The sequence below is a fragment of the Vulpes vulpes genome, chromosome 14, assembly GCF_048418805.1.
Source record: "Vulpes vulpes isolate BD-2025 chromosome 14, VulVul3, whole genome shotgun sequence".
Classification (NCBI taxonomy): domain Eukaryota; kingdom Metazoa; phylum Chordata; class Mammalia; order Carnivora; family Canidae; genus Vulpes; species Vulpes vulpes.
The window spans coordinates 18,385,088-18,411,302 of record NC_132793.1 but is presented as its reverse complement, the minus strand read 5'-3'; the positions used below and the strand labels follow the sequence as shown (position 1 = coordinate 18,411,302).

Here is a 26,215-nt window from a genome sequence, read left to right as displayed (position 1 = left end):
TCTCTAGGGAAAAAAAACGGAAGGCACTCAACACACATTAGTTCTCTTCCTAAACCCTCTCCCTATTGTTATTCATCCACTTGTTCATATACTTGTTAACACTTACTAGGCTTACAGTGTAGTACTGCCTATTACAAGGTGCTCAGCCCCAAGCCCTATGTGGATTAAGATAATAAACATATAACACATAGCCCAATTCCTGCTACATAGCCAGTGTTTGATAAATGCTAGCTATTATCATCCCAGTATAGCACACAGCAAAGAGCACGGGCTTCTAGCATTATCAAGTAGTGGTTAGAAGCCTTGACTCCTAACTGACTACCTGGGTTCAAATCCCACCTCCACCACTTTGTTCCGTTGGGCAAAATTCTTAACATTTTTGTTCCTCAGTTTCCTCATTTGTAAAAAGAAAAGGGGGGGGGCATCTAGTATCTCTCTTTCAAAATAATGCCAGGGGAAGACCAAAGGCATCTTCAAGGGGAAGGGGTGGTGGTGGGAACTGGATGATCTAAGACTTCACGGCAGAAAAAAAAAAAAACAGAGAAAGCTTGATGATGCGATAATATGAAGTACACAGAGCCTATTAGGGCGTAATAGAAGCTATGCAGGGGGTTGGAAAATTTGTGGCTGGAAAGGGATCAGGATCAGATGGTGGAAAGCTCTGCTAATGAATGTAGACTTTGTTCTGCAAAAGTACTTTGAAAAAATGACCATTTATATGCTCCACCGGGTTAGTAGAGGTGAGCCTTCCAAATTAATTGTCAACCAATAGCTTATCCTTGATTTCTCTGATACATAAGAAATGCTGTTCATCGCTTATTCACTGTACTTTTTAAATAGGATAACTAAAAATTCCTAATCATTAGTATTTTACCAACTCAAGGCATGAGGACAAATCTCTATTCAATAAAGCCCACAGCCTCTCGAAGGAGGGCCAGGGAAGAGAATAACAGTGCTTTGGAATCAAGTTAGTTAGCATCACTCTAACTGGTTCATTGCTTTGAGATTCAACTTGGAATCTGACCTGAGAGATTAAATTCAGGAAGGGAGAAATGTCTATGCAGCAGAGAAGACTTGGCTCCCTCTGGACACTGCCAGCTGGCCACACTACACCTCTACATGCTCACTATGCCTTGGTAAACATATTTCTGATTGCCATAAGTAATCAGAGCCCTTCCCAAAGCATCTTCAACATCAGAATCTGTTGGGAGTGGTCCGGAGAGGGGAAATGGTGCTTTATGATTAAAGGCATGAAATATTACTTCAAAGTTACATAAATGAAATGTATGAAGTATACATGAAAACATCTTTTAAGCACTGTTGGAATGAAATTAAAATAACAAATATGCATTAGGAGGTTTTTAAATTCCAGAATTATATATGGGCAAACTTTTATCTGGTGTAAACCAAGCCATGTGAGGGAGGGAGGTGGGCTGGTTCAGACTCAGAGGTGCAGTCTCCTGGTCTGTGAGCTCCATGCAGGCAGCGACCATGACTCTCTTGATCATTGCTATATTCTCAGGGGCTAACACAATGCCTGGCACACAATGGGTGCTCATAAAATACTTGTTAACTGAAAATGGCCTAGTCCCCAGCTTTCTAAGTTCAGAAATACAATATTCCTAACAACAAAAAAAAAAAAACAGTATTTTTTTAGTTCACTGAGATTATGAAATTCTTAAGTGGGTGGGCCCAGAACTGGTTTAATACAAACCAAACTCAATGGAGATACACTAGATCTTCCTCCTCATTCTTAGAGGGGGCACAGCTTTCCAGGAGCCTCTGCTCCTATCATTTACACAGAGCTGTCCTTTCCTTACATTGAAGCATCTGAGAAACAGAATCCCTAATCAGGCCATCCCTAATCAGGTAAAAATGTAGAGCTCCAAAAGGCGGCTTTCAACCTGCATATGTAGCAAGTCTAGTTTTGCAGCAACCGAAATGTCTGTTCTGGGCCAGTGGAGCATCTTCCACACTGTGGACAGAGCAATCTGTACCCTGGCAGAGTCCAAATCCTCCTAGACTCCATGCAGACTCCCAGTCTGCTGTCTCTTTGCAACAGTCTTCATTTGAACACATTAAAAACCTCTATCTGTTATGATTTTTCTACTTACCAGGCTTTAAAGTTTGCCTGCTTCTTAATGACCAAGGAGAGACTTTCATCTACATATGCTTCCAGAGGGCTGCTTAGGTTTGGTCATCTCTACCTGGGTGGGCACTGATTTTCAAGCCCATTTTGGCCTCAGCAACAAACAGTGAAGCGACATCCTCAGAGAACACTAGAGTACTAATTGATATCCTTGGACTCATGACTTTTTTTTTTTTAAGATTTTATTTATTTATTCATGAGAGACAGAGGGGGGGGGATGCAGAGACACAGGCAGAGGGAGAAGCAGGGTCCATGCAGGGAGCCAGACATGGGACTCGACCCCAGGGTCTCCAGGACCAGGCACTGGGCTGAAGGCAGCACTAAACTGCTGAGCCACCTGGGCTGGCCTGGACTCATGACTCTTAAGTCTGGTTTGGATTTTTGTTTTTCCAAGTGCAGTATCTTTTTTTTTTTTTAAGGTTTTTAAATTCATTTATTTATGAGACAGAGAGAGAGAGGCAGAGACACAGGCAGAGGGAGAAGCAGGCTCCCTGCAGGGAGCCCGATGCAGTACTCGGTCCCAGGACCCCAGGATCACGACCTGAGCAGACGCTCAACCACTGAGCCACTCAGGTGTCCCAGAAGTGCAGTATCTTGGCACTAATTTTCTGCCCACTTGGCTTCATAAAAACTTCAGAAAAATCTCCCATCAGAAGAGCTTTAGAAGGATGTGGGAAATTCAACACATCATAAAATAAGCCCATATGCAACACTGTGGCAAGCTCATTCTCATTTTCCCACTCAGAGGGACTGAACTCCAAGCTTGCTTCTTATTCTTAAGCCAGTTTCTAACCCAGGACCAAATTGTTTCTCTAACCTATGATGGCTTTTTACTGAAAAGAAAATGAGAGAGGGAGAATACAGAAAACTTTGGTAACGAATCTTGTCAAAGTTTTCTTTTTTTAGTTTCAGCTAATTTTAGACTTATAGAAAAGTTGCAAGAATAGTAGAGTTTCCATATATCCCTGACTCAGCTTCCCCTGACATGAACTCACATCAGCCTAGTGCATTGAACAGAACCAGGACATTAACACTGGTACAATACTATAAACATCTTTTTCAAATTGCACAAGTATTTTTCCTACCAATGTCCTTTTCCTGCTCTAGGATCCTATCCAGAATCCCTAGTGTATGTAGTCATTTCTTAGTCTACTGCAGCCTGTGACAGAACCTTGATCTTTCCTTGTCATTTGAGTCTTTGATACTTAATAATATTTGTCAGTTATTTAAGGGGCGCCTGAGTGACTCTGTTGGGCACCTGACTTTGGCTCAGGTCATGATCCCAGGGTCCTGGGATTGAGCCCTCCTGTGTCTGGCTCTGAGCCCAGTGGGGAGCCTGCTTCTCCCTCTCCCTCTGCCCCTCCCCCTACTTGTGAGCATGTGAGCACTGAGGCACATGCTTTCTCCCCCAATTAAATAAAATATTTTTTAAAAAGATTTTATTTATTCATGAGAGACAGAGAGAGAAAGAGAGCGAGCGAGAGAGCGAGAGAGGCAGAAACAGGCAGAGGGAGAAGCAGGCTCCACGTAGGGAGCCTGATGCGGGACTTGATCCCAGGACTCCAGTATCACACCCTGGGCCAAAGGCAGGCACTAAACTGCTGAGCCACCCAGGGATCCCAAATAAAATCTTAAAAAAAAAAAAAAAAGAAAAAGAATATCAGTTATTTTGTTGAATGTCCCTTAATTTGCATTTGCCTCATGTTTTCTCATGATTACACTGAGGTTACACATTTTCTTAAGTTTTTAATTCCAGTTAGTTAACACAGTATTATATTAGTTTCAGGTGTACAACACAATAATTCAATACTTCCATACATCACCCTGTGTTCGTCATGACAAGTGTACTGCTTAATTCTTCTCACCTATTTCACCACCTCCCCCTGAGGTTATGCATTTTTGAAAAAAAATACAACAGAAATGATGTTGTGCTCTCCTCAGTGCATATCATAGAGTTCATGATGTCAATAGCTCTTATTACCAGTGATTGTTGACCGTGATCATTTGGTTAACCTGGTTTCTCTGCTACAAAGTTACTATCTTTTCTTTCCTTTATAGTTAATAAACATGTGAGAGTTTATTTTAGATGAATCAAATTGTCTTTTTTAAAAATAATTGTATTTATTTATTTGACAGAGAGCAAGGGAGCAAGAGAGCACTAGCAGCAGGAGCTGCAGAGGAAGAGGGAAAGCAGGCTTCCCATTGAGCAGAGAGCCTGATGCGGGTTTGGTCCCAGGACCCTGGGATCATGACTTGAGCTGAAGGCAGACACTTAACGGACTGAGCCACCCAGATGCCCTGCAAATTCTTTCTTAAGGGACTATCTCCCTCATTCACAAGTCTGCTCACTTTCCTTAAAAACTCTAAGAGATTAGTTGATATGATTTCATATTATTTCTGTCCTGCAAACACTTAATTACTCCTGTTCAAGGTGTTATATTTTCTGCTCACAAAAATATTATTGTAAAAAAATTATGGAGAGCTCATAACCATACTTTTAGAGATTGGTACTTATTATGACTAAATGTTTGTGTCCACCCCAAAATTCATGCTGAAATTCTAACTCCCAATGTAACAGTCTTAGAAAGCAGGGCATTAGGAGGTGATTAGGTTATGATAGTGGAGCTCTCCTAAGTGGGATTAGGACCCTCACAGATGGGACCTCTGACCTCTCTCACTCCCCCCCCCCCCCACATGAGGATACTTTTTAAGAAAAAGGCCACCTGCAACCCAAAAGAGGTCTCCCACCAGAACCTGACCATGCTGGTACCTTATCTCAACTTCTGCCCACAAGAACTGAGGAATAAATTCCTGTTGTTTATAAGCCACCGAGTCTGTGGTATTTTGTTAACAGCACTCTGAACTAAGATATCATTATAGTTTGATATATATACATTCCAGTAAACCTTTTCTCCTCTTTTAATACCACTGAAGTCAGATACCATGGGCTGAAATCCTAACCCTACAATGGACTTCAGGCAAGTCACTTTTGTGTGCTGGCTGCCCAGCATCTTTTATTTGCAGATGGGTAAGCAAAACTGAATAACAATTTTTTTGGAAGAACTATTCAGTAAGGTAGAAATAAAAATTTTATAAGCCTGTATTTGAGAGAAAGCAATCCAACACTGCCATGGGGAGGGTGAGGCCACACAGTGGACATCTGCAACTCCAGATGCCACATCTGGACCAAGGTTAAAGTTGTTCATTGCTGAATTCCTTAGGAACTTGGGGGAATGCTATCTGGCCCCCAGGACTTACCTGTTTTTAGTTTTTCAGTTAAGGTTTCAACAGTCTATAAATTTATCACTTATTTGTGTGGTCCAAATGGCAATCAGGAAAACATCATCTCTCTCTCTTTTTTTTAAGATTTTATTTATTAATTTATGAGAGAGAGAGAAGAGAGAGACAGAGGCAGAGACACAGGCAGAGGGAGAAGCAGGCTCCGTGCAGGGAGCCCGACGTGGGACTTGATCCTGGGATCCCAGGATCACACCTTGGGCTGAAGGTGGTGCTAAACCGCTGAGCCACCCGGGCTGCCCTCATGGCTTCTATCTTCCCCCAGGACAACAGCAGCAGCAAAAATAACAAGAGCTGCTAACAAGAGTAGAGCACACAACATGCAGTGGACACTGTTCATTCTGAGCACTTCAGGTGCAGTAGTTCATTTACTCCTCATTACAACAATCCCACTTACTGGCTTAGCGATGCCTTGGAGTCTTAGTTTTCTGGCCCACAAAGTAGTGGTAATAATTTCCAAACACAGGCTATGGAGAAGATAAAATACGCTGTCTGAAAAAGTTCTCACCACCCTGTGTGAGACAAATACTACAGTATGTCTCATGGACATATGTACTTAGTACATCTCAATTTCCTGCACATAAAGAACCAGTCTTTGCCCAGAGACCATCCTAAGCCCTTTCATTTTCTGCCTACATGTTCTTTCTACCGGTGAGTTTATATCTATTCTCATGACTCTGACAACCTTGGAGCAAGCGTGTCCTACCCTTTATCTCCAGCCCTCACACCACACCCCTGACTTTCTGACCCATGTTTCCAGCTGCCCCTAGATATGTTTCCCTAGATCTCTTCCAGGGTTCTTAAAATCAACAAATCCTAAAATAAAATCTTTATCTCTCTCCAATGAGTCTCTGCACCATATACCCCACTCCATAAGTTGGCTGATATTTCCACTGTCTGCTATCACCCTCCCTAAAACAGATCAACAAACCTCTCCCAGTCATCCTCTCATTCCCAATCTCACCTGAGTCAGATATTAGCGTTTTAGGTACTGCTACCAAACACCTCATGTTCTCTTCTCCATTGCCACTGCTGCTGCCTTGTTCAAGTTCCCACCACCTCTCACCCAAATCACTGCCAGAGCTGCTGGACTGACTTCCTGCAGGCTGTGCTTCACACTGTAGCCAGACTTATCTTCCTAAAAACAAACTTGAGCACAGTATTCCTTTGCTTTAAAGCCTCTACAAGGTGGCCCACAGCATCCAAATGGAAGCTTGATGGCCAGGCACTCAAGGTGCTTCACAGTGTGGAACCAAATCCCCTTGCTTGGTGTCCTCTCCAGCCAGGCTCTGATGAACTCGGGTGGCAAACCTGAGCACCCTCAGGTCGTGGCCCTTGTGTTTTATCCTCCATCTCAGAAAGCTCTCCTGGTATAGCAGCAGTCGCTCCCAGAATGCCTTTGCTGACTCTCCAAATGTCCATCCCGCCCTCCCTCCCTCTGTGTCTCCAAGATACCGGACATATTATGTCTTCTGCCATCAAGTTAGTCTGCATGTGTGCCACCTCCTCAACCAGAAAGGGAACCTTGAAGGCAAGGTCAGAACTGCCTTTATCTTTGTAACTCCTGCACCTACCTCAGTGTCTATCCAGCTCAGAGTGACACTGCAGTGGTCATTAACTCACTGCATCAGGAATAGCAAAATACTTATGAGTACCAGGCTGAAGCCCAGAAAAAGGAGTCTACCTCACAGAACAAATGTAAAATGTGAAAGGAAAAAATAAGGAGGGGGAGATAAGGAATAGGGAGAGGGGGATGCCAAGACAGGGAGAAACTGAGTTTCCTTATATGGAAGAAAAGGAAAGTTCCTGCTTTTGCTTTGATGATAGTAAATAAATATAGAAACAAATGTTATTTCTGGCAATAAGAAAGCTCAAAAGACTATTCACCTTTAAAATTCATTTAAAAGTTAAAAGAAGAAAAAATTTCCCCAAAACAGAAGATAGAACAGAGACAACAAAGAAATATAAAAATCAAGAAATAAATTATATATAGAAAACATAATAAATGCAATAGCAGCCATGAATCCAGGAGGATAAATTTAGACGTTAAGTCATAGCATCTTCAAGATTGGTTGAACAGAAGACAAAATCCAACAATATTCTGCTTGAAAGAGGTAAGTTCTGAAATGACAATAATGAGTTAGAAAATATAACAAAATCATCATGTAAGGTATCTATGGACAATGAACAGAAGACAAACATTGCTTTGAGTACTGTCAAGAAACAAAAATAAAAACTAAGCGCACCACTAATAACATTGAGAAGCAAACAACAAAAAACCCGGAGAAACTTTTTTTTTTAAGGAAGGAAGTAGTTATTTTGAAAGCAAAAATCAAAATACTTTAGAAGGAACCTTAAGAAATGGACAGGAGTTGCTGACTTGGGAGAGGGAACTGCCTGCCTGTGGAACAGGAATAGGAAACTGATTTTTCACTGCCTTTTTTACTTTAAAAGTTTTATATTTCTACTAAAACTTTCTGTAAAGAGACTAAAAGTGATACTATGGTAAATTTAATTAAAGAAAAATGCATGAAGTTACAACAACTGGACATAAAGAAAGGCAATAAAATTGTAGGGGAGTGGCTTATGTTTATTAAATTTAGAGGAGCGCCTGGGTGGCTCAGTTGATTAAACGTCTGCCTTTGGCTCAGGTCATGATCCCAGGTGTCCTGGATCAAGCCCCACATCAAGCTCCCGGTTCATTTTTTTTTTAAGATTTTATTTATTTATTCATGAGAGACACAGAGAGAGAGAGGCAGAAACATTGGCAGAGAGAGAAGCAGGCTCCATGCAGGGAGCCTGATGTGGGACTCGATCTGGGAACTCCAGGATCATGCCCTGGGCCGAAAGCAGGCACTCAACCGCTGAGCCACCCGGGCATCCCCAAGCTCCCTGTTCAGTGAGGAGTCTGCTTCTCCCTCTCTCCCTGCCCCTCCCCACTGCTCATTGTTTCTCTTTCAAATACATAAAATCTTTAAAAAAATGGATTTTCTTTTTTTTAATAAAGATTTTATTTATTTATTCATGAGAGAGACAGAGAGAGGCAGAGACACAGGCAGAGGAAGAAGCAGGCTCCCCACAAGGAGCCTGAAGTGGGACTCAATCCCTGGACCCAGGATCACGACCTGAGCTGAAGGCAAATGTTCAACCATTGAGCCACCCAGGCAACCCAATAAATGGATTTTCTATTAAAAATGTAAAATTCTAGGGGATCCCTGGGTGGCGCAGTGGTTTGGCGCCTGCCTTTGGTCCAGGGCGCGATCCTGGAGACCCAGGATCGAGTCCCACGTCGGGCTCCCGGTGCATGGAGCCTGCTTCTCCCTCTGCCTGTGTCTCTGCCTCTCTCTCTCTCTCTCTCTCTGTGACTATCATAAATAAATTTAAAAAAATTTAAAAAAAATTTACAAAAATGTAAAATTCTAGGGGTGCCATGTGCAACAATTTAGTTGTAGAGGGTATAATGCTAAGTGAAATAAGCTAGAGAAAGACCAACACCATATGATTTCACTCATATATGCAATTTAAGAAACAAAACAAATGGACAAAGAAAAAGAGAGACAAACAAAAAGAGACTCTTAACTGTAAAGAACACACAGATGGTTACCAGAGGGGAGGTGGGTGAGGGGGATGGGTGAAATAGGTGATAGGGATGAGCACTGAGTAATGTATAGAATTGTTGAATCACTTATCACACACCTGAAACTAATATAACACTGTTATGTTAATTATACTGGAATTTTAAAAAAATATATTAAAAATAAAAAATAAATAAAATGCTGATGCTTATGCCTCAACCCAGACAAACTGTTTCACAATCCCTGGGGGTGTGACCAGACATTAGTATTTCATAAAGCTTCTGAGGTGATTCTAGTGTGCAGCCTAGAAGAGATACCACCTTATATGTTTACTTGTCTAAATATGAAAAAAAAAAAACCACCCAAAGCAAAAAGTGTAACTGTTTGAGACATTCGCAAATGGGAAGAGAAAGACCGATGTAAAGGAATGGGAGTTCAAAAGCAGAAACCTGAAGGGAGATAAATCAGCTATTGTGCAAATGTCTCCAGTATACTGCAATTTAGGCAAAGAAGCAGGCAGCTACCCAAGTTATTGGAGGGAGACGTGACCTGTGGCCACAATAACATAATGGCAGCAGGACGGAGGTAGTCTCTGCGAATGCTGTGGAAGATAGGAAGCACACAGCAGGGTTCAACGGAGGCTGAGGTGGAACACCTGCATACGTGTATGAGGTCAGATGTGAATACATTCCTAGAAATACAATTGCTGAATCAAATGGCATGTGCCTTTAAAAGTGAAAGATCAATTTTAAAAGATCTTAAAGGAGTAGCCCCGGTGGCTCAGTAGTTTAGTGCCGCCTACAGCCCAGGGCGTGATCCTGGGGACCTGGGATCGAGTCCACGTCAGGCTCCCTGCATGGAGCCTGCTTCTCCCTCTGCCTTTGTCTCTGCCTCTCTGTCTCTCTCTCTCCTCTCTGTGTATTCTCATGAATAAATAAATAAAATCTTAAAAAAAAATAAAGATCTTAAAGTTTAACAAGAACACGATATGTAGAATAAATAAAACATGGTACTTGATAGGTAGGAATGGAGTGGGACAAATGAGCTCCGCTGGAGTGAGGCAAGATGTCTCAGTGTTGCCAGGTAGTAAGAGCAGAGGCTGACACAACAGAGTTCCTGGTGATTCCAATTTGGCTTTGCCCTATTAACTTCATCGTCCCTCTCACCCCCCAGCAGAAACCTGAAGGAGAAAGAGGACAGGAGCCATGTGGCTATCTGAGAGGAAAGTTTCTTTTTTAAAATTTTACTTATTTGAGAGAGAGCAAGTGCAAGCATCAGGGAAGGGCAGTGGAAGAGGGAGAGAATCTCAAGCCGACTCCACACAGAGCCCAACTTGGGACCCAAACCCACAACCCTGAGTTCATGACCTGAGCAAGATCAACAGTCAGACACTTAACTGACTGAGCCATCCAAGCGGCCCTCTGAAAAGAAAAGATTTGAGGCAAGAGCATTTTTGGATTGACTGAGAGAGCGAGGAGATCAGTGTGACTAGAACAGCTGGTGTGAAGGTGAGCAGTAGAAAATGTGTATAAATAAGCTGGTCTCATGCCATTTCCAATTTAGAGGATTCACATAAATGGCTACTAAACAGTTTTTACTTAGCCTACAACTCAAAGAATGAGCATGCTGGAAGGTATCATGTATCTAATAGTAGCCCTGCAGCAACCCACTATAAGCCAGGAAGTTCCAGAAGCTATAATAGTAGAAACATTCCCATGGACTGTGTGGCTCCAGGCTTGTGGAGGAGTGATGTTGCCATGGAGTTGTCTAAGTCAAGATGATGTGCACAGAACTTCCAGCATTATATACCATCAATGACTCTGACTCCATTTCCTCTCCCTTTCTTTCCAAAACTTTCTACTTGGCACATTAAAGAAAAGTTCTTAACTTTAACTTTATAATGAAAAATAATGCAATATATTTCCTTTATTTAAAAAGCTTTAACAGCAACAACAAACCCCCCAAATCTAAGCACAAACCAAGAGGCTTAAACTGAGTTCACAACTCAATAAATAAATGACCCCAAAAAACCTTAAGCAGGGCACATCTACTTCAGCAGTGAAGGCTAGATCTATTTACATTGATTATTTGCCAGTCTGCTTTGTCTTTAGTATTATATTTAGCTTTGAAAAATGTTTCCTATTCCAGAGGGCAGCCTGAGCACACAGCTCGAATAACTGGAATTCAGACTAGTGTTCTAGTTTTTCAAGTCATTCATTTCATAAAACAGAAGTTTAAGTCTTGCACTCAAACTACACCTGCAAATCACAGAGTCACAATACACAGCTCAACTTTAGTAATACCCAACAGTCAGCCAACATTCTTATCAAGTGATCTAAGAAATCACCTAACTTGTATATTCAATGCAGATTTTTAGATTAATAAAAAAAAAGGAGAATCATTTTATCAAAGAGCTAAGCAATAAAACAGGAAGGATGAGAAAATAAAGAATATTTAACAACAATGCAAAGACTAAATATACCTCTGAAGACTTAGGTGTTACAAAGCAACTGATATGGCAAGAAACTTGTTAGAATTCAGAAGCATACTATTTACCCAGGAAACAAGCTTCTTCCACCTTTCATTGGTCTCTCCAGCCTCTCCCCTCATTTCTTGCAGCCCTGTATGCATCTTGAAAGGTCCACCTGTTGCTTCTGCAGCTGCAGTTCACACCCTGCAAAAGAAGCAGCACAGTCACTCCGTGAGAAGAGATAGAGTACCTTCTAGGAAGCAGACTTATCCAAGCTCATCAATCTCCTTTCCTAATTTATTTCCACCACAACTATACACAAACAGAAAAACCAAGGCCGGAGGCAGAGAGGAAGGAGAGTATAAAGAGGTTGTACAAACACAAACTAGCAATTTGAAGCTATAAAAATGCTAGTAGAAACTGAAAAAATATAAATAGAAATAAGGCAAACTCAATTCTCTCTGATAACAGATCAGAACAAGATGATTCATAAAATCTGTAATTTTAGATGATTCATAAAATCAGTAATTTTAACACTTTTTCCACCAATGAGTTTCCCTGTCCATCTTCCAGCTAAGTTTGAGATGGTTTAACAGAGATGAGCAAATTAGCTGACGTGTGGCCTTACAACTCCAAGAATGCACACCATTAAGAATGTGCTGTTTTCTGATGCTCTTCCATTCAAAGCCCTGGGGCCTTCCTGGCATGGATTCTACTGGTACAAAAAATGGTCTGGACTGTGAGATCCAGGCCAAGGAACCACATTATCATCATCTTTGTCTCTGACCCTTCCCCCGATGTAGTCCCACTCTGCCCAGTGCCAATGATGGGCACATAGTAACTCTCGGCAAATGCATGAGACAGTTAACTATGTGTTTGCAACAAAACCACTAGAGACACTTCATGCAATCTTACAATTTCTCAGGAAACAGTTGAAAAACCACTGCTTTGAGTTCTTTCTTTTCTTCCTCCCTCCCTCCCTCCCCCCTCCTTCCTTCCCTCCCTCCCTCCCTCCCTTTCTTTCCCAAAGCATTCTCTTTGGTCAAGATGCCCATTAGCAGTAAAGTGGCCCTACAGTGAGTATAGTAGAGGTTCTCAGAACCTTGGGTAGAACAGTGCTTTGGCACACAGGAGAGGGTCAAAACTAAGTATCGGTGAATGTAAACAAGGCTGCCCTTAAAAAAAACCCTCACCAAAGTAGTTCCTCCTCATCCTTCACCATTATTCTTAAGCCTTTATGTATTTTTTTTTTATTTTTTTAAAGGCTTTATTTGTGAGAGACACACACAGAGAGAGGCAGATACATAGGCAGAGGGAGAAGCAGGCTCCCCTCAAAAAGCCCAATGTGGGACTCGATCCCTGAACTCCAGGATCATGCCCTGAGCCGAAATCACAACTTAACCGCTGAGCCATCCAGGCATCCCATATTCTTAGGTCTTTATTTTTTTTTTTAAAGATTTATTTATTTATTATGTGAGAGAGAGAGAGAGAGAGAGAGAGAGAGAGAGGCAGAGACATAGGAGGAGGGAGAAGCAGGCTCCACGCCGGGAGCCCGACGTGGGACTCGATCCCGGGACACCAGGATCGCGCCCTAGGCCAAAGGCAGGCGCCAAACCGCTGAGCCACCCAGGGATCCCCTATTCTTAGGTCTTTAATGTTAATATCTCGAGCTTTTACTCTGTATCAGGCACTGTTCTAAGAGCTTTAACTACATTAATTCAATCTTGATAACACCCATATGCAATAGATTCTATCATTCTAATTGCTTAGGTGAGGAAACTAAGGCACAGAAAGGTTAAGTAAGGAAAATCAAAGGCGGGGTCCCTCGACAAACAGAAACCCATGTAAATGGTGGCCTCTGTATACCTTGATTGCTGTCATGGTAGAGTACCACCATGTCCAGTTAAATTTGCTCTTGTGGGAAAATTTTCCTAATAACTTATTGAAAAATTTAACTTTGAATTCTCCACAATTTAAAACCTGATCTCTTAAAACATTATACAGTGAACATAACAAGAAGCAGATCTTCCTAATTTTGTAGAAATCAGAAGCAATAATTATTAGAAGCCAAATATTTTATCCACAACTTCAGTTTATTATATTTATTCTAGATACTTTGCTATGCTTACCAGATCCCTTCTAACTTTGAAATTGCAAAACCTTTGTTTAAGCAAGGCATTTGTTCTTTCACACTCTAGTTCAATTGAGTGGAACGTGATGCTAATGATGTCAAAAAACTGTAGGTTCAATCCTTCAAACCAGTTAGCTTTGTTTGCTTCATGTCTACAACCTCTCAGCCTAGATGGCATATTTTGAGTCAGGTGGGGGTGTGCAAGACAATTAGCATAAATACATTTGCTGGAGAAACAAGCCTACAAATATCACAGGGGCAGAAGTAGAATTATAGAACAGAAGCAACAATTCATCATAAAGAAAAGCTTAATGATCATTGGCAAAGCACTTCTACCTTTCTGAGAAGCTCTTCTCAATGACAGGTATTTTGCCAGAATCTAACCTAAAGTCTTTCCTTCAAAAAACAAAAAAGTTATAAAGATAAAAATAAGAAACTAAGATTTTTAGTTTTTGCACAATCTGTTTGATTGATCTGAAAACAGAACTTTCTTATACCTGATACCAAATTCACTGACAATAAAAAGTATATATGATGGTTGATGATTTTAGAAATTGTCACAAAAATCTCTAGCAGTGCAGCACAGCAAACCATTAGAAAAATCTTATTGCAATTACACATATATAGCTTAGATTCTTTAAGATTTTTTTATTTGAGAGAGACAGAGAAAGTGTACATGGGAGCAGGAGCAGGGGGTGGACTACAGGGAGAGGGAGAAGCAGACACCCCGCTGAGCAGGGAGCCAATGGAGGATGGATGCAGGCTCCATCCCAAGACCCCAGGATAATGACCCAAGCCAAAGGCAGACGCTTAACTGACTGAGCCACCCAGGTGCTCCTCTTTTAAAATTACTCTTAATTTTCATAAAACCAAAAGCTTTTCCAGATCCAAATAATATAAAGTTAAACATAGTTTTTCAAGCTAAGTGAGGAAACTAGCCAACATTAGTCCATATCACATTTTAAAACAACCCAGGGCCCATTCTAGGAGTTTTACCAGTTTCTACAGGTAAAAATGAAAAAAGCAAAACTATATTTCTTAATTGTTATTTTAGAAGGAAACCCACTTGAGATCATCTGTCTTCGAGTTTTCCTGCCCACAGCTGGAAAGAGCTTTCCCAGTGTACAAATCCTGCAAATACATGGGTTCCAACAGTCACAAGGTAACTATGACAGCAAAGCCAGAGTTATTTATGAGATCATAAAAACTATATGATGTAATTTTTAAAAATTCACATAACATAAACTCAACCATTTTAAAGTGTGTAATTCACTGGCATTTAGTATATTTACTGTATTCTGCAACCATCACCTGTACCTACTTCCAAACTATTTCAGTCAGACCACAATGAAACCTTGTACTCATTAAGTAGTCACTGCCATCCCCCTGCTCCAGCCCCTGGCAATCACCAATATGCTTTATGTCCCTATGGATTTGCCTATTCTGGGTATTTGATACAAATGTAAATCACACAATGGGTGATCTTTTATGTCTGCCTCATTTACTTAGCATGATGTCTTGAGGTTCTTCTACATTATAACATCTATCAGTATTTCATTCTTCTTTTAAGACTGAAAAATATCCCATTGTATGAATATTTCACATTTTGTTCATTCCTCCACTGATGGACATTTGGGGTGTTTTCACCCTTTACTTACTGTGAATAGTGCTACTATGAGTATTTGTGTACAAGTATTTGTTTGAATATATATCTTCAATTACCTAGGGTATATATCTAGAAGCAGAACTGCTGGGTAATATGGTAATTCTATATTTAACTTTTTGAGGAATTGCCAAACTGTTTTTCACAGTGGCTACACCATTTTACATTCTCACCAACAAAGCATAAGGGTTCCAATTTTTACACATCCTTACCAACATTTCTTTTGTTTTAATCACAGCCATCCTTGTAGGCATGAAGTGGTACCTCACTGTCGTTTTTTATTTGCAATTCCCTAATGACCAATGATGTTGAACATCTTTTCAGAGGTGTGTTGGCCATTTTTATATTTTCTTTGGAGAACTATCCAATCAAGTCTTTGCCCATACTTTAGTTGGATTGTCTTTCTGTTGTTGAGTTATGAGTTTTTAATATATTATAAATACTAGGGCCCTAGTACTTGCAACTGTTCTCTCCAATTCTCTAGATTTTCTTGCCACTTTCTTAATAGTGTCCTTTAATTCACAAAAGTTTTAAATTTTGATGCAATCCAATTTAGCTATTTTTTTTTCTTTTGCTGCTTGTGCTTTTGGTGTCATTTCTAAGAATCCATTACCAAATCCAAGGTCATGAAGATTTACCCTTATGTTTTCTTCTAAGAGTTTTGGCTGTTACAATTAGGTCTTTGATCCATTTTGAATTAGTTCTAGTATATGGTGTAAGGTTGAGATCCAACTTTATTATTTAGCATGTCAGTATCCAGGTGTCCCAGCACTATCTGTTGAAGAGATTGTCCTTTCCCCCACTGAATAGTCTTGGTACCCTCATCAAAACTCAATTGAATATAGATGATGGGTTTATTTCTGGACTCTCAGTTCCATTCCATTGATCTCTATGTCTATCCTTATGCCAGTACCACATTGTTTTGATTATTGTAGATTTTTAAAATTAAAAAGTATGATTCTTCCAATGTCATCCTTTTTTTTTTTAATTTTTTATTTATTTATGATAGTCACAGAGAGAGATAGAGAGGCAGAGACACAGGCAGAGGGAGAAGCAGGCTCCATGCACTGGGAGCCCGACGCGGGATTCGATCCGGGGTCTCCAGGATCGCGCCCTGGGCCAAAGGCAGGCTCCAAACCGCTGCGCCACCCAGGGATCCCCAATGTCATCCTTTTTTTACAAGAATTTTTTGATTAGTCAGAGCCCCTTGCAATTCCATATGAATTTTAGGATCAACTTTTCCATCTCCGCAAAAAAGGCTGCCAGGATTTTGGTAGAGATTGCACTGAATCTATAGATCACTTTGGGTAGTATTGCCATCTTTATAATATCAAGTCTTCCAATCCATGAACATGGGATATCTTTCCATTCTATGATGTAATTTTAACTTATCTTAAAATATGCTTGATAAGGTAATGCAGTAAGTTCCTTTAGTTGTATCTCTATGGTAATCTACTAACACTCTGGAGGTAAGTCACAAATATGAAGTTTACACTTGCCATGGAGAGCCCAAATATTCATATTCCAGAGACACAGTATCAACTATTCAGGGTCTTACTGTTTGCTTTTGCCTACAGAAAAGGCCAGAACTCAATGATTTTTCACTTCCCTCATTTAAAATTAATTTTCATCATCTTCAGTTCCTAGTAGAGAAATTTATACACAGGAACCTTTATGTTCGCTGATAAGAATAAGTTGTTTAGGGGTGCCTGGGTGGCTCAGTTGGTTAAGCATCTACCTTTGGCTTGGGTCATGATCCCAGGGTCCTGGAATGGAGCCCCACATCAGGCTCCCTGCTCAGAAGGGTGTTTGCATCTCCGTCTCCCTCTGCTCCTCCCCTCTGCTCCTACTCTTGCTCTTTCTTTCAAATAAATAAAATCGTTTTTAAAAATATATTAATATACTTCACAGAATGGTATCATGAACTTTCTTCCACATAGTTCAAATCCCAAAAAAATTGATTATGAAATATTAACTACTTTGCCAAAGAATGTGTTCAAACATACTTGGTTATTTAGAGCCCAAAGACTGGTAGGGAGGGGAGAAAGACTTTCCAAAAGTCTTTTCTCTAAGATTTTTTTTGCTAAAATCCATGAGAATATAATTGTTTGAAGTTATAAATGTAACTTGGTCTGGGCACAATCTGTTCTTTGCTCTTTTTCTTTTTTTTTAAGATTTTATTTATTTGAGAGAGAGAGAGAGCACAAGCCAGGGGTAGGGAGAGGTAGAGGTAGAGGTAGAGGTAGAGGTAGAGGGAGAAGCAGACTCCTTGCTGAGCAAGGAGCCCAATGTGGGGACTTGATCCCAGGACCCCAAATCATGACCTGAGCCAAAGGCAGACACTTAACTGACTGAGCCACCCAGGCATCCCTGTTCTTTGTTCTTGTATCAAAATTATAATTGCAGATAACCTAATAACCCAGGAAAAATTACTCTGGCTTTTTCTAAGACTAATTTCAAGGAAATTATATATCCCCCACAAGTAAAAGTCATCTTAAGACCAGTAGATTATTAGTCTGATGGGCAGTGGTTGCTTCAGTTTCCATGTTTGGTGCCAACTTTTCAAAGCTTCAATTTACACCTCTTCTCAACATATGGGTCACATGGGACTCATGGTCCATAGTGATTCCAGTAACATCAAAAAGAGTTTTAAGAATCAAACTGCTTATAAATAACTTCAATCAGAAAATACTGTCTGGTTTTGAAATAGACAACTAGCAAGCAAATCCTGGGGAAAAGATACCTAACTCCATGTTTTGTCATCTATAATGAAACCAAAGGCAAAAAAAAAAAAAAATCTTCTGGCAGGTGCTCAGAGGCGGTGCCTTGGCAGGGAATGTCAGTTAATGCAAAGTTAGAAAGTCTGATATCTGTTTTGTTTTTTAACCAGAAAGTTTAAGTTGAAGAGAGCAAGGAAAACGGAGACAAGGAAAAAAAAAACAGACCTAACAAGAAATGAGGGGCAGAAGATAATCAGGTAAGTACCTGACACAACGAGGGAACAGACAGACAACAGTCCAGGGAGGGGGAGAGCTGGCCTAGGGTGTACAGGGAGTGGACTCCTTGCTGGCTGGGCCTGCTACCAAGCGTCAGATGGCTCTTTTAGCACAGTTACCAGCAAAGCTGGTCAGTATAACTTCTGTGATCTACACACCTTTCATGGCAAGAGTTTTGCCATAAATTCTTCTACAGCATGGCAGGTGGAGGGCACCTCTCCCATGGTCCTGCCACTGCCTAATGAGGGCCCCCACAATATCCCATCCTCTAAGAGTGTTTTCAACAAGCTAACTGAATAGCAGTACTTCTCCCTCCACATTTCCTCAGCTCTATTTACACTCAGTTAACCTGAACTGTGTGTTAAGATTCAAGAGATAGATGTAGTAATAAAGGGGCATTTGCCCAAGGAAATGAGATAAAGGCCATATTCCCCCTTGGTTGGTGATAGCACAGAGGGAAATGAACTCCACAAGCAATGAGATTAGAGGAGGGGGTGCTGTGCCCTATTCTGTCCCAGGAATACATATCTTGGACCTCTTAAACCTAGAACTCATAATTCCTGTTCTTGGGCAATGGACTGAATACCTGCATGTATGACAGTCACTTGAGCCTAGGGAGGAGGTTTTTCTTCTAGTTATCAGATCACGTACCTCCAAGAGGTCGTGGGTTTTTTACACAGCTCATATTGGAAGAGCAGTCGGAGGCTGCAGAGCAAGTGCTTCAAGTCCTGCTGGAGCTCCTTACCCCAGAAGCCCCAGCAGAAGGGAGCCCAGATGGGCACTCGGGTAATACTTGTTGCCGGGCCAGCTGGGGTGAGGAAGCACCCCGCCCCACTCTCGGTGTGATCAATGCTCAGCATTCTGAGTAACCTCAAACAGCTGCTGTGATTTGGTCTCCAAGTAGTAGGGGCTTTCTCGGTCCCTGATTGGATACCCTGAGCTCTTTCACTGCTTAGCTTTGTCTCCCGCCCCGTAAAAGGAGCTTTCAGTTCATCTACAGGCCTGCCATTCTGTGCCCAGAAGCTGAACTCCTGAGGCATCTGCATTGGACTTGTCTGGCCGCTTTAGTTTTGCTCTGTGCCCTCTCTGTGGTGGTCTTAGTTACAAGCTCCTAGAAACAAGCCCTTAACTGCAGGGCAAATGCCTCATCTGCAAGCATGCTAGACAGGAAAAGAGAAGCAGGGTGGCATGCTTGGGCTTATAACACAGCTACAAAGCCACCCCTGATTCTAAGATAGCCCAAACCTGGACACATCCTACACATCTGTAAACACGAGCGTGGATAAACAAATTGTGGTATTCACACAATAGAATACCACCCAGCAACAAAAAAGAAAGAATCCATTGCACTATATGGATGAAATCTCATCATGTTAAGCAAAAGAAGCTAGACATAAATAATATATTATATGATTCTATTTATATGCAGTTCTAGAAAAAATGAAATTAACCTATGGTGGTAAAGATCAGAATACAGATTCCCTCTGGATGGTGAAGACTGACAAGGCAGCAGTAGTGACAAAAAGGATCTACACATTGATTGGGGTGGTATTTATGCAGGTATAAACATTCATCAAAACTTACTGGACTATACATTTAAAATCTGTACATTTTGCTGTATGTCAGTGGTATCTCAATTTTTAGAAATAAAAAAGCTCAAAAGTCTTCATAAAAAAGGGCAAAAGCAAAAAAAAAAAAAAAAAAGGGCAAAAGCAGTTTTCCATCATGTTGCACTTATGTGGCTGACCATATAAGAAGATATTTGAAGGGCTCAAACATACTTTAGACAAAGATAAATCTCTTTAAAGTACTATAGAAATTGAGGATCCCTGGGTGGCTCAGCGGTTTAGCGCCTGCCTTTGGCCCAAGGCGTGATCCTGGAGTTCTGGAAATCAAGTCCTGGAATCGAGTCCCGTATCGGGCTCCCTGCGTGGGGCCTGCTTCTCCCTCTGCCTGTGTCTCTGCCTCTCTATGTGTCTCATGAATAAATAAACTAAAAATCATATAAAAAGTATTACAGAAATTTACATCATTGTATACATTTAATTTGTAAGACTGAATTGCATAGAGTTCCCTCAAATTTCTGACTCTAACACCCAAGTTAAACATTTCAAGCATGTTTGAAGAGCATGGTGTAAAGAATGGAGTGACCATTTTGATATTTCTTAATGTGTGAAAAAAATTCTGATTATAAGAGCAACACACATTCAATATAGGAAAACCAAAAAATATAGAAGAACAGGTAAGATGATAAGGGCAGAAAATTCACATAATGAAAATCATAAGCATCAAGGAGAAAAGGAAAAGTCATCTGATATGAACGATACCAACCACCCTGAGACAAGCACTGTCAACATTTTGATACACATACAATTTTAACTAAATTGGGATTATAGTGTACATATTCTTATTTTTTTCCACTTAAATATATGCAACAGGCATTTTCATGTCACTGAGCATTCTTCTCATTTTTTATTAGTACTAAGGTTAAATATTTTCATGTGATCATTGGCTATTCTTATTTCTCTGTGAGACAACCTGACAATTTAAAAATATTTTTTCAGGGCAGCCCAGGGGGCTTAGTAGTTTAGCGCCGCCTTCAGCCCAGGGCGTGATCCCGGAGACCCGGGATCAAGTCCCACATCGGGCTACCTGCATGGAGCCTCTGCTTTTCCCTCTGCCTGTGTCTCTGCCTCTCTCTGTGTGTCTCTCATGAATAAATAAATAAAATATTTTTTAAAAATATTTTTCCTTATTATACTTACTGTAAAAATGTGGAAAATACAAAAGAATGTAAGAATATAGGGGGGAACTTCATATAATCCAAATTTTAAAAACAATTACTGTTACTGTTTACTTCTCTTTGTACATTTTCTTATAGAATTGATATTCTAGATAAATCTATTCTAAAGTATATCTATTTTTTCATTTAGCATCCTTAAAAACCACATAAACATCTTCCCTATGTCATTAAAATCTAAATGCTTATTTTTGTTAACTTCATTTTGTTTGTAGAATTTTGTTAGCTGCACAGATGTACATAATTTAACTGCTCTGTGTCGGGCACTTGAATATGTTCATTGTGGTTTTGTTTTTATTTACTTTATAACGTGGGGATAAACATCTCTCCATAGGTTTCCTTAGGATAGATAGCATTTAAATCCCTGGGTTAAAAAGTATGAACTTTTGGGAATCTCTAGGTGGCTCAGCAGTTTAGCATCTGCCTTCGGTCTAGGGTGTGATCCTGGAGTCTGGGAATCAAGTCCCATGTCAGGCTCCCTGCATGGAGCCTGCTTCTCCCTCTGCCTGTGTCTCTGCCCCCCCCCCCCTTTCTCTCTCTCTCTGTCTTTCATGAATAAATAAATAAATAAAATCTTTAAAAAAAAAAAAAAGTATGGACTTTTTAAGTAGGCTCCATGCTGGGCTTGAACTCATGATCTTGAGATCAAGACTTGAGCTGAGATAGTCAGATGCTTAAGTAAGCCACCAAGGCACCCCAAAAAGTATGAACATTTTTAAGGCCCATATTGCCAAACCACATTAAGAATTATATCAATTTGCATTCCACAAACAGTATATAAGAATGTCCATACTCCCACACCCTTGCTGGGATTAAATTCTCTTTAATAAATACCTCCCATTCCTCATAAGCTCTCCCCCACCACACCTACTCCCTCAACACACCTTACTAATTTGATATGTGAAAATGGCATCTTGTGACTTTAAATGCATTTTTCACTAACAGAATAAAGTCATTTTTCATTTGGTTAAACCACTATAGCTCCCCATCTCTGAAGAGTCTGCTTAATCCTTTGTATATCTGACACTTTTCAGAGGTAACCAAAAAGTGTTTGGGGACTTCTGGTTCGTGACAAATAATGAAGCATTAGAACATACTTCTCCCCTTCCTTAAAATCACAATATAAAAGACTATATATTTGTAACAGTAAGAGTATATGTTATAAAAATATAAGAGACGAATAAGTCCACAGAGCACAGGATAAACTGGAAACATGCCATCAGGAGAACCATAAGGAATTCTGCTCACCCCCCTCAAGCCATCAGAACTGAATGGTAACAGTGCTAACCACTAGAGGAACCTGCAACTGAAACTGAGCAAAAGACTTCCAAAAATGTGAGTGTGCCCAAGAGAACTGTGGGGGGGAAAGCAAATCCCAATTCAGAGACAGTAGAAGCTGCATGTGGAAGTGGAAGTGGGCCAGGGATTGGTAGGAGAATAAAGATCCATAGAAGAACTGTATCCCCCAGGGTTCTCAGGAAGGCTAAGTTATGAGAAGAGCTCTCTAGAATAAAGATGGGGATCGGCAGTAGGGGACCACCCACCTAAGGGCTAGGACTGGAGACTGAAGAAATAGCACCACAAACACATCACATACACCCCCTTAGAACCCTGAGCAATATCCACCGAGCAGGACTAGAGTTTTTGTACTCTGAATTTACTCCTAGAACAATTTCCACCTATGCTGGGGGAACCTGCTACAGTTGCTACTCTAATCACCCAACCAGAGTTCTCAACCAAAGCCACACATCAGAATCATCTGGGGTGCTTTTAAAATATACCAATTAAAGGGTGCCTGGGTGGCTCAGGTCAGGATCTCTAGGATCAAACCCCACATTGGGCTCCCCGCTCAGCATGGAATCTGCTGGTCTCTCTCCCTCTGCCCCCCGCTTGTGTGTGTGCGTGCTCTCTCTCTCTCTCTCTCTCTCTCAATCTTTCAAATAAATAAATAAAACCTTTTTTAAAAAATACCAATTGATGGGCAGCCCAGGTGGCTCAGCAGTTTAGCGCCACCTTTGGCCCCGGATGTGATCCTGGAGACCGGGATCAAGTCCCACATTGGGCTCCCTGCATGGAGCCTGCCTTTCTCTCTGCCCCTCTCTCTCTCTCTCTCTCTCTCATGAATAAAAAAAAAAAAAATGATATACACATAGCCAATAGGCTTGCGAAAAGATACTCAATATCAATAATTATTGAGGAAATGAGATATCACCTCACATCTGTTATAATGGTTATTATTTAAAAAGCAAGAAGTAAGTGGTGATGTGGAGAAAAGGGAACTTTATGTACTATGGGTGGGAATGTAATTTGGTGCAGCCACTAAGGAAATAGTATGGGGGTTCCTCAAAAAATTAAAAATAGAACTGCCATATAATCCAACAATTGTACTTCTGTATATTTATCTGGAGAAAACAAAAACACTAACTCACAAAAGATATCTACCCTGCCATGTTCACTGCAGCATTATTCACAATAGACAAGATATGGAAACAATCTAAGTGTTCACTGATGGATGAGTGGATAAAGAAAATCTCGTGTATATACACACAGTGGGATATTTTTCAACCATAAAAAAGAAGGAAATCCTGCCATTTGAGACAACATGGATGGACTGCAAAGGCATTCTGCTAAGTGAAATAACTCAGGCAAAGACACTTAGATGTGACAGTAATCCCATTTATATGTGGAATATTAAAAAAAAAAGCAGCTCATAGAGAATAGATTGGTGGTTGCCATGGGGTAGGGGGCGGAGCAGTAAAGGACAGGTGAAATGGGTGTAGAATGAAATGGAGGAGAAGCAAGAGTGGAAGCTGAAAGAGAAGGCACAAGGTAACTGCAGAAGTCTTGGGTGACAGTGGCCTGCATTAGAGCACTGGCCCTAGAGATGGGTTTTCTATGTTGTAAGCAGGATCAGAAGACCTTCTAGTAGAGTGGGCATGAAGGATGGAGCTGTAAGGATAACTACCAGGTTTAGGACTTTAAAAACTAATTTTTTTAAAGATTTTATTTATTATTTGAGGGAGCAAGAGAGAGCACGAATGTGGGGCAGGCTGAGGGAGAGAGGGAGAAGCAGGCTCCCCAATTGAACAGGATGCTCAGGGCTTGAGACCCCAGGACCCTGAGATTATGACCTGAGCCAAAAGCAGATGCTTAACTGACGAGCCACCCAGGCATCCCAACAACTAAGTTGTTTTTTTTTTTTTTTTAAACAACTAAATTCTTAAAGGTATCATTTTACCAAGATGAGGAATACCAGAAATCAGCAAGTTGTCAAAAAATACAAAATACTCTTTTGGTGCTTTTGCTCTGGACTATTTTTTCATTTAAATTCTAGATCCAGTGATATGCTGCAAACACCAAGGGCAAACACATAATTTCTCTCTCATCTTCCCTAACAAGTAACAATCTTCCTCAAGCACATATTTTTATGCATATTTAACACTGTAGGGTCAATGCCTTAGAGGTCAGTAGGCACAATTAGGCCCCCCAAGCTTCTAATGAGGTCCACCCCTAAGTTGATAGCTGAACGTCAACTCTAGAAATCGAGGTCCATTTCCTCAGTAAAACTGAGGAAACAAGAAATCTAATAAAATGTATAGTGCCTTGTGACTACTTTTCACAAGATAATTATTTTGATCAACCCTTGACTAGTACAAGTAATAACACTCAAAATTCAGTGCATCACCAAAGATACTTCACAACTCTTTAGATGTCCCATCTCTATGTGGATGGTGATTTTCTAATATCCCAGAAATGAGACTTGCCCACAACCTGCATCTGTCCAGCTGTGCTTTCCAAAGTCCATAATATGGAGCTTCAGTTATCCACTAACTATGCAGTTGAAAGACTTCCTATAAAAGACTGCCCACCACTAAGGGCAAAGGCAAGTACATTCCCTGAGTAGGCCATAAAGGAGTATTACTCTAACTGATCAATGGTCTCTAAATCAAAGACAAATATGAGCAATTGCATTCTCTAATCTCCAAGATGGACTGTTCAGAACATAGCTGCTTCGAGAACAGTATACAGAAAGTCATAGAAAAAAATCTTGGGTGGTAAAAGGGTAAGGAGAGAGATAAAGGGACAAACTTTACCCTCTATACTTGCATATATCTTGGCTGTTACGTGTGTGTATGTGTGTATTTTAGCATATTACTTACATAATTCTAAAAAGAAAAAAAGGAAACATTATATAAAACCTCTACTTCTCAAAACTTTGTAACAGAAAACAGTTTCTCCAAAGTAATGAGAAATCTGTACTTGCTTCATGATACAATTACTCAATAAGTAATGCTTATTATATAATTACTTTAAAAGGATTACAGTTGTTGATCAAGTAAATGAATTTTAAAATATTTATTTGGTTCTTAAAAGCCACCGAGCACCATGCCATCCTAGACTATCTCCTGCTCTCAAACCACTCACCTACCTTGCCCCACCTCCTCTGCTCCAAATGCTTCAAATCCCACCTTGTATGCCCAAAGCCAGCTTTCTCTCAAGCACAGAGCTGGCTGCCTACGAGATACCTGCTCTTGGATGGCCCACTGCCTCCCAAGCTCAACATGTCCCAACCCCAAATCATCATCTTCTTCAGAACTTATCCATTTCCTTTATTTCATGTCTGACTGCAACTTTAGAGCCACTCATTCACGAACTTGAAATTTCCATGGTAATAGGGACTTTTTGCTCAATCCTGTCATCCCTTTTGCCTAGAACAGTGACTGGCATACAATAGGAAATAAATAAATTACATGAATAAATGGTTAAAATTGTATGCTTTAATGTTAATCCCAAACTTAGAAATCTAAGAAGTTCTTGGGATGTTTCCCTAGCCAATGCCAAAGTTTATCAAAAAGGTAATACATTAGATGTCCACAGGCAGAAACCGGACTGTAGAAGACAAGTTATAGCTGGCCAGAATGTTACCTGGATAAAAACAAAACCAGCCAACCAATCTGTACTTACAGAGAGGGCCCAAAAGCTTTCCATAGGTAATTACCACTCCTATCTTATAACAAATTCCTTCCTTTATATTATATGCCCTTGACCCCAATCTATCTCCATCACCACAGGTGCTGGGCATAGGCTGAGGGCATTTTTGCACTGTAAAGGTGACTATCCCAAATTATCCTTA

At 40.6% G+C, this 26,215-nt stretch overlaps 1 protein-coding gene across 4 annotated transcripts in view; it reads right to left on the bottom strand.

Moving 5' to 3' along the window:
* ZHX3 (zinc fingers and homeoboxes 3) overlaps window positions 1-26,215 on the bottom strand; it is a 125,068-nt gene that overhangs the window by 51,891 nt on the left and 46,962 nt on the right. For all 4 annotated transcript variants that reach the window (XM_026009661.2, XM_026009664.2, XM_072735854.1 and 1 more), the window contains exon 2: window positions 11,578-11,695. The gene's annotated coding sequence lies outside the window, so the exon portion shown is untranslated. The remainder of the gene's footprint in view (window positions 1-11,577; window positions 11,696-26,215) is intronic.